Here is a 14,144-nt window from a genome sequence, read left to right as displayed (position 1 = left end):
AAAATGTGCTTAGTTGAACTGCCAGTCCCTGTTACATTTCCATTTCTAAGCAATTAATTAAAATCCCAAATCAGTTTTTTTTTCTTGATCATGCCAGCAGGAGTCGGTTACCATGGAAATTGGAAGATCAGTAGTATTTGGAAGAGAGAGAAAAAATGGCTTGCATCGGTCTTTTATTTTGGAAACCTAAGCTATGGTCTAGGGGAGTTTGTTGGCTCCGTGGTAAGCTCTGCTCCCCCAGTTGCAAGTGTGGCAGCAACCACGGACAGTCTGAGGATTACATTTCGCCCCCAGGGATATCATTTGGCCAGTTGAAAAAGTCATTAACTCAGCTTTTTCATGTCTTCTTTCTATAAGTTAGACCCACCAATGTAACTGATTACAGAGTATTCTGTTGTGGCTAAGCAGGATTTCAGATCAATAATTGGTTATATTTTGCAAAGACCCATCAAAATTTATTTATGATTTATTTATTTATTTATTTATTTATTTATTTATTTATTGGTATGTCAAGCTAGTGTGCTTTAGATAGAAAGCTCATTTCCAGGCAATAGTGCAAACTAAGAATGACCATGATGGAAACCATACTTCTTTACATTTTAGAAAATAGAAACTGATGAGATATCATCTGTGGGTATTTAATTAAAACATAATTCAGTAGTGATCCCTTAAAGACAGTACTTAAAGAAGAAAGTATAATGAATAATACTAATATGCCTGTAGTAAAACAAATCGTTGTACTGAAAAAGATCTAACCCTCGTTAAAGACATGACTTTAATGATGCAGATGGTAATAACAGTAATAATTTCCAACATTTATTAAGGGTTAATTACGCATCACACACCGTTCTTAGTGTGTTGAAGGTATGAACTCAGCCTTTCTCAGCCGTAAGGAAGATCCTTTAATTCACAGTTGCAGTGATTACCTTAAATTATCAGAACTTCCCTGTGTGAAGAAATTCTCTATTTCCCTGTGCTCCTCAGGAGGCGGTCTGTGAAACCAGACGGGGACACCATTACACTGCAAAAGGTCCCACACAAAAACCTATCTTAGTCTGGTAGCTACTGTTTTTCTCAAAATTACTGGAAAATTCAGGAATTAGAAAGAAAGAGGGAGCAAATCAGGACCTCCTGGCTTGCTCCAGCATTAAAGCTCAGTGCGGTAATGTGTCTAACAACAGCCAGAAGAAGCTCCAGACTGTAGGCGATGGTAAAAATCAGGGAAAGAATTTCTCAGCAAAGTTTTTCCTTAGTGTTGTAGGCAACTGATACGGTGTTGCCATTTGTGCCCATTAAATACTATTGTGTTTTCATCATAAGAAAGTCCTCAAGGCAGATCTTCGTGTCTTATGCCTATAAATATTTAACAGTGATAATTATTTAACATGGTAGCTAATCTTTTTAGCTAAACTTTGGAAGAAAAAAACTGCGCCACAGTTCCCTCGAGTTCACTGTCAGATGAACAGAAGGCTCCTGGCCAATTGAGGCACTTGTGGCAACACAAATCATATGGGTGTTTGGAATTCAGGTGCCATAGCACACTCGATATACTATGTATGCCTTAGGTCTCCGAGCTGCTAGCTAGGTAACTAGAATGTATTTCAAAACATACGTGCACATTAGAAAAGGGAATTTAGTATGCTAATATCTGTTGCTATTAAACACCCTCCCCATCAATCTAAGCTCTCTCACAACAAGACCCTAGAAATTTATATGCACACTTCCCAGATTTCCTTGCCTGCAGGTTCCTGGTTTAGACTTCTTTTTGTATCTTTTAAAATTCTACACGTTGGGCACCTGGGTGGCTCAGTCGGTTAAGCAGCTACCTTCGGCTTAGGTCAGGAACCCAGGATCCTGGGTTCTAGCTCTGCACTGGGCTCCCTGCTCAGCAGGAAACCTGGGTCTCCCTCTCCTTTTGCCTGCTGCTCCCCCCTGCTTGTGCTCTGTCAAAGAAATAAAGAAAATCTTTTAAAAAGTTCTACATGTTTATCAAGCACATACTAAATAAATAATACTCCTCTGCTCAGTAAGGAGAAATCCAAGAATAATATCCAGCTCTTGATTTCAAGGGGCAAAAGAGCTTATAATGTTCCTGTAGTACAGAATATGGGGCTTTGAATGCCTTGAAGACTTAGATATCTTTGTTACACTAATCTCCAAATGAAAGTCCCATACATTGTAGACAAAGATAAGCAGAATGCATAAGCAAGCATCTATTTATTTAATTTGCAAACACCCACTAAGCACATGTTATGTTCTAGACACAATATTAAGTATTGTGGTCTATCTATGCAGTGGACTATTCTTCAGGGGGAAAAAAAGGAGAAAAAAATACTAGGTATTAGGGAATACAAAAATATGTAAGATAATATAATGGAAGATAATATACCATGGTTATTAAACATATTATTTCTGATGTTGGCTCACTGGTTTTAAATTATTACTCTGCTATTATAAAACTCCAAGGATAGATTGTCAGTGAACAGGTCTACCAGCTTCCCGGTGTGCGTGTTCCCTCCCATTGAATCTAGGCTGGCCCTGAGATTCATTTTGAGAGTAAAATTTGACAGGAGTGACTTCCCAGACCAAGACACAAGAAACCTTGCAGCCTCTACCCGGAACACTTGGGATGTTTTCTCTGGGGAAATCAATCACCGTGAGACTTCCATGCTAAATGGAAGCCCAAATGAGCCAAACAGAAAGCCACATGAAGAGAGAGAGAGAAAGAAAGAGAAGTCTTCCAAGAACCCAGCTGTTCTAGCTATCCCAGCGGAGGCACCAGACATGTAAGTGAAGCAGCCACCATCCTTGACCATCCCACTGGGCCCTCACATGACTCCCACCCCAGCTGTAATCTTTACAGTGACAGGAAGGGATCTCTCAGTTGAGCCTGGTCAACTCACGGGACAGGATGAAATAATGATAAATTATCGTCTTAAGCAACCAAGTTTTGGGGTGGTTTGCTATGTGTAGAAGTAGATATAGAAGCACTTAGATGCTGTGTGACCGTAGGCAAATTAAATCCCCGTTGTTCAGCTATTTATTAATAAAATGGAGATAATCATAGTACTATATTTCTCTGGGTTGTTGTTTCTGGCCCTCAGTAAGACATTAGCTCTTTTTAGCCTGTGGAACTATGCGCCCAATATGGTAGCCACCATCCATTGATGGCTAGTGAGCATTTGAAATAGGGCTAGTCAAAATCGAAGGTGCTGTAAGTATAAAATACACGATGGGTTTTAAGTACTCAAGGTGAAAAAAATGTAAAATATTTAACCAACATTTAAAAATTTTGTTTATGTATCCCCCTTGCCTTTGGCAATGTGTTTAGGAAGAAGTCGCTGCAGCCGAGGTCGAAGAGGTTGCTGCCTGTGTTCTCCTCAAGGATTTTGATGGATTTCTGTCTCACATTTAGGTCTTTCATCCATTTTGAGTCTATTTTTGTGCATAGTATAAACAAGTGGTCCAGTTTCATTCTTCTGCATGTGGCTATCCAATATTCCTAACAACGTTTGTTGAAGAGACTGCCTTTTCTCCATTAGATAGTCATTCTTGCTTTGTTGAAGATTAGTTGACCATACAGTTAAGGGTGGATTTCTGAGCTCTCTTCTGTTCCATTGATCTATGTGCCTGTTTTTGTGCCAGTACCATATTATTTTGATGATTATAGCTTTTGCAATAGAGCTTGAAGTCCAGAATTGTGATGCTACTGGCTTTGGTTTTCTTTTTCAACATTCCTTTGGCTATTCAGGGTCTTTTCTGATTCCATACAAATTTTAGGATTATTTGTTCCAGCTCTGTGAGAAACATTGATGTATTTTGATAGGGATTGCATTAAATGTGTAGACTGCTTTGGGAAGTATAGACATTTTCACGTTTGTTCTTCCAATTCATGAACACGGAATGAAATCTTCTATTAAAATTAATTTCTTTTAACTTTTTAAATTTTATTACCAGGATAATTAAAAATGACAGATGTGGCTTGCATGTGTGGCTCTCACTGTATTTCTATTGGCCAGTAATACCCTAGAATATCAGTAACTCAGGGTTGGACTTTGTTCACCTATGTTTTTACAGTACCTCTAACAATGTCTGACATATAGAAGGTGTGGGGAAAAAAAATATTTACTGAATAAATGAATGATGTCAGCCTGCAACCAAATTAGATTTTTCTCATGTTAGTGATATATCCAAACCTTCTTTAAATAATTCTGTGGTAATGAACCCATCTACTCATAGGTAACCTGTAAAGTGTCTGATAATTTCCAGGATATTAATCTGTTTTCAAATGCTAGACAGTTTTGTTGTTGTTAAAGATTTTAACTCTTTCACTGAAATGTGTTAAGATAAGCTCTTCTTGGGGAACCTGGGTGGCTCAGATGGTTAAGCATCTGCCTTCGGCTCAGGTCATGATCCCGGGGTCTGGGGATCGAGTCCCGCATCAGGCTCCCTGCTCAGTGGGGAGCCTGCTTCTCCTTCTGCCTCTGCCTCTCTCCGTCTCTCATGAATAAATAAATAAAATATTTTTTTAAAAAGATAAGCTCTTCTATCTCATGTGGAAGGACATGCAAAAATTATAAGAATTCATCAAAAGTCTTCATCTGATTTGCTTAAACTTAGGGAACTGAATAAAGACATTGTATTTGCATTCTTTTAGAAGGCCTTTGAGGTTAACTCAAATAGGGCTAGGTGGGATGAAATGTCTGTGAAATACAATCCAACGGTGTTTTGTGTATATTACACATTCTTCCATGAAATCCTGTAATACAGTGATTGTATGACGTCTACACTGAGGCAGCGTGTCATTTATGTTGAGAAACAGGAATGAGCTTATTGCTGCCTATTTATACGGCTCCTGTGTCCTTTGTCGGCAACGCAGATTTTTTTTTTTTATTGCAACTGACAGTATGAATTAACTTAAACAGAGAGCATCTGTGTGTGTGTGTGTGTGTGTGTGTGTGTGTGTGTGTGTGTATGTGCATGTGTGTGTGTGTGTGTATACACACAGGTAGCTGGTGGGAACAGTTAGCGAGATTATGGGCATAACTAAACCACCAAATCTGGCAAGGTGGAAATAAATTCTGGAGCTTTCAGGGGCTGGAATCATACCTTTGAACTCCCATCCTGACCATCTCTTGAGCTGTTTCCTCAGCTGATCTTTTGTGTCTGCATCATCCCCTGCAGCCAGCTTCCTCATGAAGCTCGAATGTACATCAGCAGCTACCTGGGGGTCACAGCTTCCCAAATTCCCTATCAGAGAGTAAAAAGTTGCTCCTGTCATAATGCATTTTGAAACATCCTGGGGAAAAAAACCTACTGTGGATCCTGCATATAATGCTGACCTAGCATTGTGGGCTAGGATGTGGTTTCCACTGTAATCACATTATTGGAAGGATCAGGCGAGAGGCTGTTCCACCAGAAATGGGAAGCAACTTGGAGAAGAAGGGAAGGGAACAGGTATTGGGTCGACAAAACATGACAAGTTCACTGCAGCAGACAGTAATCATTATGTTACCTGGTTTCACATTTGAAAGTACAGCGATGTTATTGCTGATACATGAATTCTTCCCAATGGTAGCAGTTTAACAGTGGATAAGTGGTTATACCTCTTTTATGGGGAAACATTTTTTATTTGAAATGTGTGCATTTTAATATCCTCTGTAGTTCTGGATATTTACCAATGAGGAAGGAAAGCAAGGATGTTTTCTGTTCCTGACATCGGGTTTAGCAGGGCAGGAATAATGTTATCTATTAATGAGCAGAGATGTTAGCTGAAGAGGTCTGGCGATGTTCCAGTTTGGTTAATTAAATCCTACCTGCTTAAATTCTGTCTTTATTTTCAAATGAATATTCACTGTTATTTCTCATTTGAAAAATTATTTATGTTATGAGTTTTGGACTGCTAGCTTACTTGTGACATTTCAGTTTACTTGGAGTTCAAAATGGCCTCGCTCCAACTCAATATTACCTTCTTTTTGTGGTGACTTTGAGACATTTCTCTCAGGACTAGAAAGGTGGAACTATGTATTTTCCCAGTGATAATACACCCTTTTAAAATAATTTCCCTCTTTCTCACAGTGATAGCAAATAATGAAATACCATGACTTTGCAAACCAAAGTTGATCTGATCCATTAAATACAGTTACTATACACTAAAATTTAGAGTAACGGGCAATGTCTGAAATGAGCATGTTGCAAGTTAACAAAGGATCAAATCAAAATTAAATTACTTCTAATTAGTCATTATTACATGAGGACCCACTTCATGGAATCCACTGAGCAATGTGCCGAATCGGTATCTTGCAGTTTCAGTAAATGACCCAAGTCATGACTGATTTTTCTCTTCTGTGACTGTGACGAGAACATGTAACATGGGATCCACTGTGCTAAAATGTTAAGTGTACGATGTTGGAAGCCATAGGTACGGTGCTGTACAGCAGATCTTTAGTAGTTATCTTGCTTAACGGACGTAAAAGCCTGTTGACTTAGCAACTCTCCATTCCCCTACCCCCAGCTTTCGGCAACCTCCATTCTCCTCTGTTTCCCTGACAGGGACTACTTAGATTCCTCCTTTAAGTGGAATCATGCAGTATTTGTCTTTCTGCAATTGGCTCATTTCACCCAGTGTAATGCCCCCCGGGGTCAGCCATATTGTCACATACAGCAGAATTTGTTTTCTCAAGCTGAATAATATTCCATTGTATGAATTTACATATATATGTGTTTGTGTGTGTGTGAGTATATGTGTATATATATATATATATATTACATATACATATACTACATATGTAAATGCATGTGTACACCAATATACATTATATGCCTATACTTAAAAACAACTTAATTGGGGTAGGCTGCATTTCAAGGGCTTAATAGCGCAGTATCAGAGAGCAGAACTATAGATATTTTGCTTCTGTGGCTGGAAATACGGCAGTGTTGCTGAAATGGGGAAAACTCAAGGAGGAACAGAATTGTAGGGGCTGGCATGAAGAATTCTCTTCTGATCACGTAAGGTTTATGATACATATTAGAAATCCTCACAGAGGTGAAAAGTTTACAATTGAGTAGGTTTACCAGGTAGTTGGTATTCAATTGTACGGAGGTAATATAATTTATGTGAATAGTTCCTTGCCACCGGAAAGTTTAGACAATTATACCAATGTTAAAGACAGTATGATGAAAACTCATAGATTTGTAACTTTGTTAACTTCCTGAAATATCCTTGAGATATTATTCCTAGAAGTGGAATTCATGGGTCTTAGCATATTCTAACTTTAAATGCTTTTGGTAAGTTGACCAATTGTCCTCCAGAAATAGTAGAGAAATTTATTTTCCTATCTACAGTATGTAACAAAGCTATAATCTGTATTTTCTCATTATCAGTATTATGAGATGTTAAGTCTATGTAATATCTTTTTTTAAAGATTTTATTTATTTATTTGACAGAGATCACAAGTAGGCAGAGAGGCAGGCAGAGAGAGAGAGAGAGGAGGAAGCAGGCTCCCCGCTGAGCAGAGAGCCTGATTCGGGGCTCAATCCCAGGACTGTGAGATCATGACCTGAGCTGAAGGCAGAGGCTTTAACCCACTGAGCCATCCAGGTGCCCACGTAATATCTTTTAATGCCCATTTACTTTGATAAAGAATCTTTGGTCTGGTGTTAGTAACAGATAATGAATAGAAAAATGTCACTCCAGAAGAGGCTCTGGTTCTGGTGAGGGAAGCTGTATTAGAGATATATTCAGTGAGAAATGTGAATTTTTCCTTGTTTTAATACTTTAGTTCTCTCGTCAAGCCAATGTTAGCTATCAGTAATTCAATAGTTTTATAGGAAATTAGTTTGTTTTATGTAGACAGAGGTGGGTCTATGAAAATATATTTTTAATCCTTATTTATTATGAGATATTTGCCTCTGAAAATGATTTTTTTGTCATTTGAAAGGCACTGAATTAGGACAAAACTTCTATAAATTATTTTTTCCAAATGTATGACCAACTAGCTGGCCAATTTTTGCAAACATAGAGGGTTATTTTTATTATACCTGTCCCCTAGGTTTTCATCTTTTGAATAATTTGTAATTGTACTTTCTCTTAATTCATTAAGGGTTTTTGGTCGAATACTCAGAAATCAAATAAGCTAGGATGATCAGAAACACCACATTTTGATAATATTTGGGACTATAAGAAAGACCAAAAAATTCCTATCTATTTGGAGAGATAGATATAGACAGGCAATACAAAAAAAAAAAAAAATGGAATTAGAGAATAAATGAAATTTAACTATGATAAGTCGAGAAAAACTTTAAGATTCTTGGACTGTCATGATTAAAACACAAAAATCTAAATATTGCACATATTCTGACACAGAAAGAAGTGTCATGGAAAAAAGCTGTTACACTTATAAAGATTCCCATATTAAAGAGAACCTGGATATCCAACTACCTTTACAGATCATGTATCTCAATGAAAAAAAAAAACAACTTTTTGAAACACAAATGGTGGTAATAGTGTGAATGAACAGTCAGAGAGAGGATATACATAACAGCGGACCTAGGATTACTAAGGCGGTAGTACCCCATTCAGTGACACAACAGATACACTTAATTCCAGAATAGGAGAGGATTGTAATCTAGTATTGGGGAACTACTATGGCTGCCAAATGCCAAATGGGCTGGATTCTAACCACAGGGATTACTCTTACCCCCCGGAGCTGATTCATCCATTCTTTTGTTTGTTTGTTTGTTTGTTTGTTTTGGAGTGTATTTTAAAAACAAAGACACTGAGAATTTTATATTGTAGGATTATGTCAGCTACATCTCAGCAGGCTGTCACAATCCGAAATTACATTTATACTTCCATCATTCATAAAACAGCCAGAACATCCTATTGGGCTTGTTATATAAGACACAAGGTAGGATAATAAATATTGGACATTTTGTTTATATTTAAGACATAGAAATATTTGAATACTATTGAGAATTTCCACATATTTTTACATACCAATTTCTCATTCTCTCCTGGGTTACATTTGATGCTTACTGCTAAAGGAAAAATACGTAGAATGAAACTAATTTCTGTAGATGTAGAGTCATGTGTTTTAGCAAGTTGTAATAAAGAAAGTTTCCAACAGTTGGTTATAAGTAAACCATTTGAGGACAGATTCAAATTCACCCATGATATGAAACTGGGCACTCTAGAAACTAAAACTATTTTGCATGCTGTCATATTCAGATAGGCCTTGTGTGGGGAAAGGGGGCATGAGTACATCCCCAAGCTAAGAAAAAAAGCAACTGACTCTCCTAGAGCAAGTTGAGTTTGGAATGTGGTTCTGGAGATACCTGTGTGACAGAGCTGAAGGAACCAAGAAAACAATGGAAATGCAGAGGGGGAGAGATCGTGGCTGCATCTGGCACCAGCAGTCACAGAAGTGAGGAGACGGAGGGTCAGAGGATGAAGGTCACTTGCTCAAATCCATGGACTGAGCTGGGGTCAGGACCTAGTTCCCGCAACACCCAGCGGAATGTACTTTCCACCACATGCGGATGGAGTTCTAATGGTTTTTGATTTGTAGGAGTCGCTTGTTCATTTTCTGGGACTAAAGCATAGAAAAGAGTAGCACAGAACAGAGCCATTATGTAAAGTAAGTTTCCGTGTTTACACACGCAGTGTTCAGCTTTACCAAATAGTCATCTCCATGATTTACGACTAGAAAGATTAGGTGCTTATACACACTAGGAATGAAGAGGTATGGGTAGTTAGTGTGATCTATATCTGAGGACAGACTTCAATAATGAGGAGCACATCTGCAGGCAAATGAAGGGTCTGAAGATAAATACAGGTCAACGAAGGAAATGGAAGCTTAGTCTAGGAAAGAATAGGCAGGGGACGGCTCATCGTAATGATTTCCAACTATCTGCTGGGCTAAAATGAAAAAAAAAAGTGAATTAAACATTTCCTGTGTATCTGCAGAGAACAGAAGTAGGGAAAATAGGTGAGGCAGAATTTAACTCATTAAAATTTTTTGGCAATTCATAGCTATTCAGGAGCAAAATCAACCATGTTGCCTGGACTCATTTAAATTCATGATTTTGAACCCCAAGAGAGTCACTTATACTGTCTTGATAATTTTATCCCGAGTCTCGAGTTAATTATCCTTTCCTTCTTCGATCCTTCTCATTCTTCTCTCCAAACACCTGACACCTCTCCTCTCCTCCTCACTCTCAGCCAGTGTCCTTGCTTTTCCTTTTCTGAGAAAATTAAAGCAATAAGAAGAGAGCATCTAGAAACCCCCATTAGCACGTATACATACCTACTACTATCTACACCCAAATACTTCACATTTTAGTCTATTATCATAGCAAGCTGTCTGTACATCTGGTCAACTCCAGTAGTTCTACTCCAGCACCACAAAACATCTCCTTTTTCTGAGGAAGAGACAGAACTCAGAAAATTCCCCTTTCTCTCCTACATATTATTTTTGTCTTTGCTCTACCATTTCCATCACAACACAAAGATACTGTTATCTCTTCTATTAAACAAACACACACATGCACAGAGACAGACACTCCTCTTGACCACCTTTCCTCTCCCAGCTGCCATTCATTTCTTTTCCTCTCCTCTGCTCCCCTAGAAAGCACTGCCTGTACTTACTGAAACTAACTCATCGTCGCCCTTTCCCTCATAAACCAACTCAGATCACCATTTAACCTCAGCACCACTGCAAATAAAGTGCTATCATCAAGATCGGGTGCTCTCCATGATGCTAAATGCAATAACCAATTCTTTCTTCTCACCTTCCTGGAACCACCAGCAGCATCCAACGCAGTGCCTCGTTTCTTCTGCACAGGTGCACTTTCTTGACTTGCTTCCAGTTGGCTTCCACTACTTTACTTGTCTTGCCACACTCACCTGGGTTTTCCTTTGACCTCTTTGGTCACTCTTTTCAGTTTCTTCTCTAACTTCTTAATTTTTGCACACCCTAAGGACTAGTCATTAGACACTCAAATTTCAGTCTCCCTTGGGGCACCTGGGTGGCTCAGTCAGGTAAGCGTCCAACTCTTGATTTCAATTCAGGCTCAGGTCATGATATCAGGGTCATGAGATAGAGCCCCAGGTGGGCTTGAGATTTCTCTCTCTTTCTCTCTCTCTCCCTCTAACCCCCACCTTGCTCCCTCCATCTCTCTATCACTCTCTTAAAAAATATATATATTTTAGAAAATTCCAGTGTCCCTTATCTGACTGCCTGTCAGTGTCTTAATTTGCATGTTTCATGGTCATGTGAAACTTAACACGTCCAAAATGGAACCCCCGATTTCCATATATAAAGCCTCTTGCCTCTAGCTTGTCTGTTGATGGCAACTCCATTCTTCCAGATGTTCAAACCCAAATTCTTGGGAGTTCTAACTCTTTCCCTCACATTGCTTATATAAAGAGTCCAAAGTTCCAAAGTTTGTTCTGACTTCTGAAACATACCCCAAACCAAATACCCACTTCACATCACTTTCACTGATACCACTTTGGTTTCAGTTACCGTATTTTACCTGGATTTCTGCAACAGCCTCCTAACTGGTCTCTTGTCAGAATAGTCTGTTCTCAACAGTGTAGTCAGAATGAGCCTGTGGAATTGTGGGAGCAGGAGCTGTCACTTCTCTGCTCAAGACACTGTCCTGATTTCCATTTTCAGAGTAAAGGGCGAAGCTGTTTCTTCTGCTTGAAATGTTCTTTCCTTAGTTTCCCTTTGCTATTCTTCATTCCTTCCTCAAGCTAATAGTCAAATCTTACATACCCAACAAATCCCAGTGTGATTCTACTATTTAAAATTTCAATTATCTCTCTGCTACAGATTCTCCAGACCCTGTATACTCTTTTTAACAAATTCCATAGTACATTACTCACAACAGGGCCTGAAATACTCCTGTTTATTAACTTTATTTTTTATTGTCTGTCCTATCCAGTACCCCCACACACATGTAATATAAGCTCTTCATTGTAGGAATTACGGTGTTATTGATATATTCCAGGTACCAAGAATAATTATAATTAAATAAATTGCATGAATGAAAGAATAAATGTAGAAAATGATACGACTTTACAAACAGTAGTCAAACAAATTTTCAGAGGGATAAAATTAGACTACATCAATGTGGTTTTCTGAATTGAAGTATTTCTATGATGAGGTATAGAGGTATTAAGAAATATGGATCAATAAAATGTATCTTATTTTAAAAATGCTTATCATAATACTATCACCAGGTAAATGCATTTTTATATATTCAAAGTTTTAAAACTGTATGTGCTTCAAAAATAGATATGCTTTTCTAGTTCCAGAAATACGACTGAATATACTTTTTAAAATTCTTCCTGTGAAGTATAACTGAAAACTCTGGACTTAATACATGAAATAAACATAAGAATAATCTGAAAAGTAAAGGAATGAAGGAAGTTTAGCTAAGGACTTGAGACCCAAGAAATGACATAGTGATGAGTTCCTTGGGTTTCCTTTTCCCTCAAAAAAAACCAAAGTGGAAACTCAGAAACACCTATGGGAACATACAAAAAAGCTCCAACAAAAGTCTCTCCTCATATGAAGGATCAGGAAAGAGGCAGCCTACCAAGTGAGGTAACTTGTGACAGTAACTGTCTCACTCAAGGCAAACACCTTAGAAACACGCTGTGGTCCCTCCCCACCGCACTAGTAAAAGCTGAATGGGAAGCCCAGAAGTTCATCCTATCCAGGTTGTAATAAGTTTCAAGTCCCCTGCTGGGGTGCGGTCAGTGAAGGACAAGTAAGGAGCTGCATCTTTCATCCCTACTAGGTAGTAAAGTTCCCCCTACCTCAAGTCGGTGGACATCATGCAGGGAACAGGAACAAGGCACTAACCACTGGACAGTGGAGCCCTAATGGTGAGCTGAAACTTCTGTTCTGCCCAGCAGTAATGAAGTGTTAACCTGGGCTGAGAGAGAACCTGTACTTATACCCACTGATGAGAGTAAGGAATTAGTACCGCTCCCTTACCCAGATAGAATGATGTCAGAGGAAGACAGAAACAGAAGCTTTAAATAAAATGCAGATTCTCAATCATAATATGTAAAATCCTCAGATTTCAATACAAAAGAATTCACTGTATCAAGACCCAAGAAGTTTTCAAATGGGTGACAACGTATGGATGGCAACATCAAGATGACCCAGATGTTAGAATTATCTGCAGAAGCTGTTAAAGTAGCCATCATAAATACGCTTCAATGATTAAGTCAAACACACTTGAAACAAATGAAAAGAGAGATCATCTCAGCAAAGAAATAGGAAGTCTGAGCAATGAATTGAAAGTATGAAGAACTAAAGAGAAATTTTATAAAATAAAATAACCAAAATAAAAACTAACTAGAAGGGCTCAGCAGCACAATGAAAGGGCCAGAGAGAGGAAAGAAAGCGTGAGCTGGAAGATAAAACAAGAGAACTTAGTATGAATGAGAAAGAGAAAATAGACTAAAAAAAACGGAGCAAGCCTTAGGCACTACAGAACTATAACAAAAGATCTACCCCTTATTTCATGGGAGTCCTGGAAGGAGAGGATAAAGGGCAGAAATAGAAATGTACTTAAAGAATAATGGCTGAAAACTTCTCAGTTTCGCAAGAGACATAAGATCACCGATTCAAGAAAAACTCACACAAACCCCAGATAAGATAAACCCAAAGAACACACCACAAGAAACATCATAGTTGAAAAATTTTAAACTACAAAGAAGACATCTTGAAAGCAGCCAGAGATATGGACCACATCTTCTTTATTCATTAGTCTGTTGAAGACGTCTTGGCTCTTTCCACAGTTTCATGATTATTATGAACATTGGGGTAACATATGGCCCTTCTTTTCAATACATCTGAATCTTTGGGGTAAATATAGACAATAGAATATTACTCAGCCATCAGAAAGGGTGAATACCCAACTTTTGTATCCACATGGACAGGACTGGAGGAGATTATGCTGAGTGAAATAAGTCAAGCAGAGAGAGTCAATTATCATGCGGTTTCACTTATTTGTGGAACATGAGGGATAACACGGAGGACATTATGAGAAGGAAAGGAAAGTGAATTGAGGGAAATCGGAGGGGGAGACGAACCACGAGAGACAGTGGACTCTGAGAA

This window comes from Mustela erminea, chromosome 6 (genome assembly GCF_009829155.1).
Source record: "Mustela erminea isolate mMusErm1 chromosome 6, mMusErm1.Pri, whole genome shotgun sequence".
NCBI lineage: Eukaryota > Metazoa > Chordata > Mammalia > Carnivora > Mustelidae > Mustela > Mustela erminea.
This window is presented reverse-complemented; position numbering follows the sequence as displayed.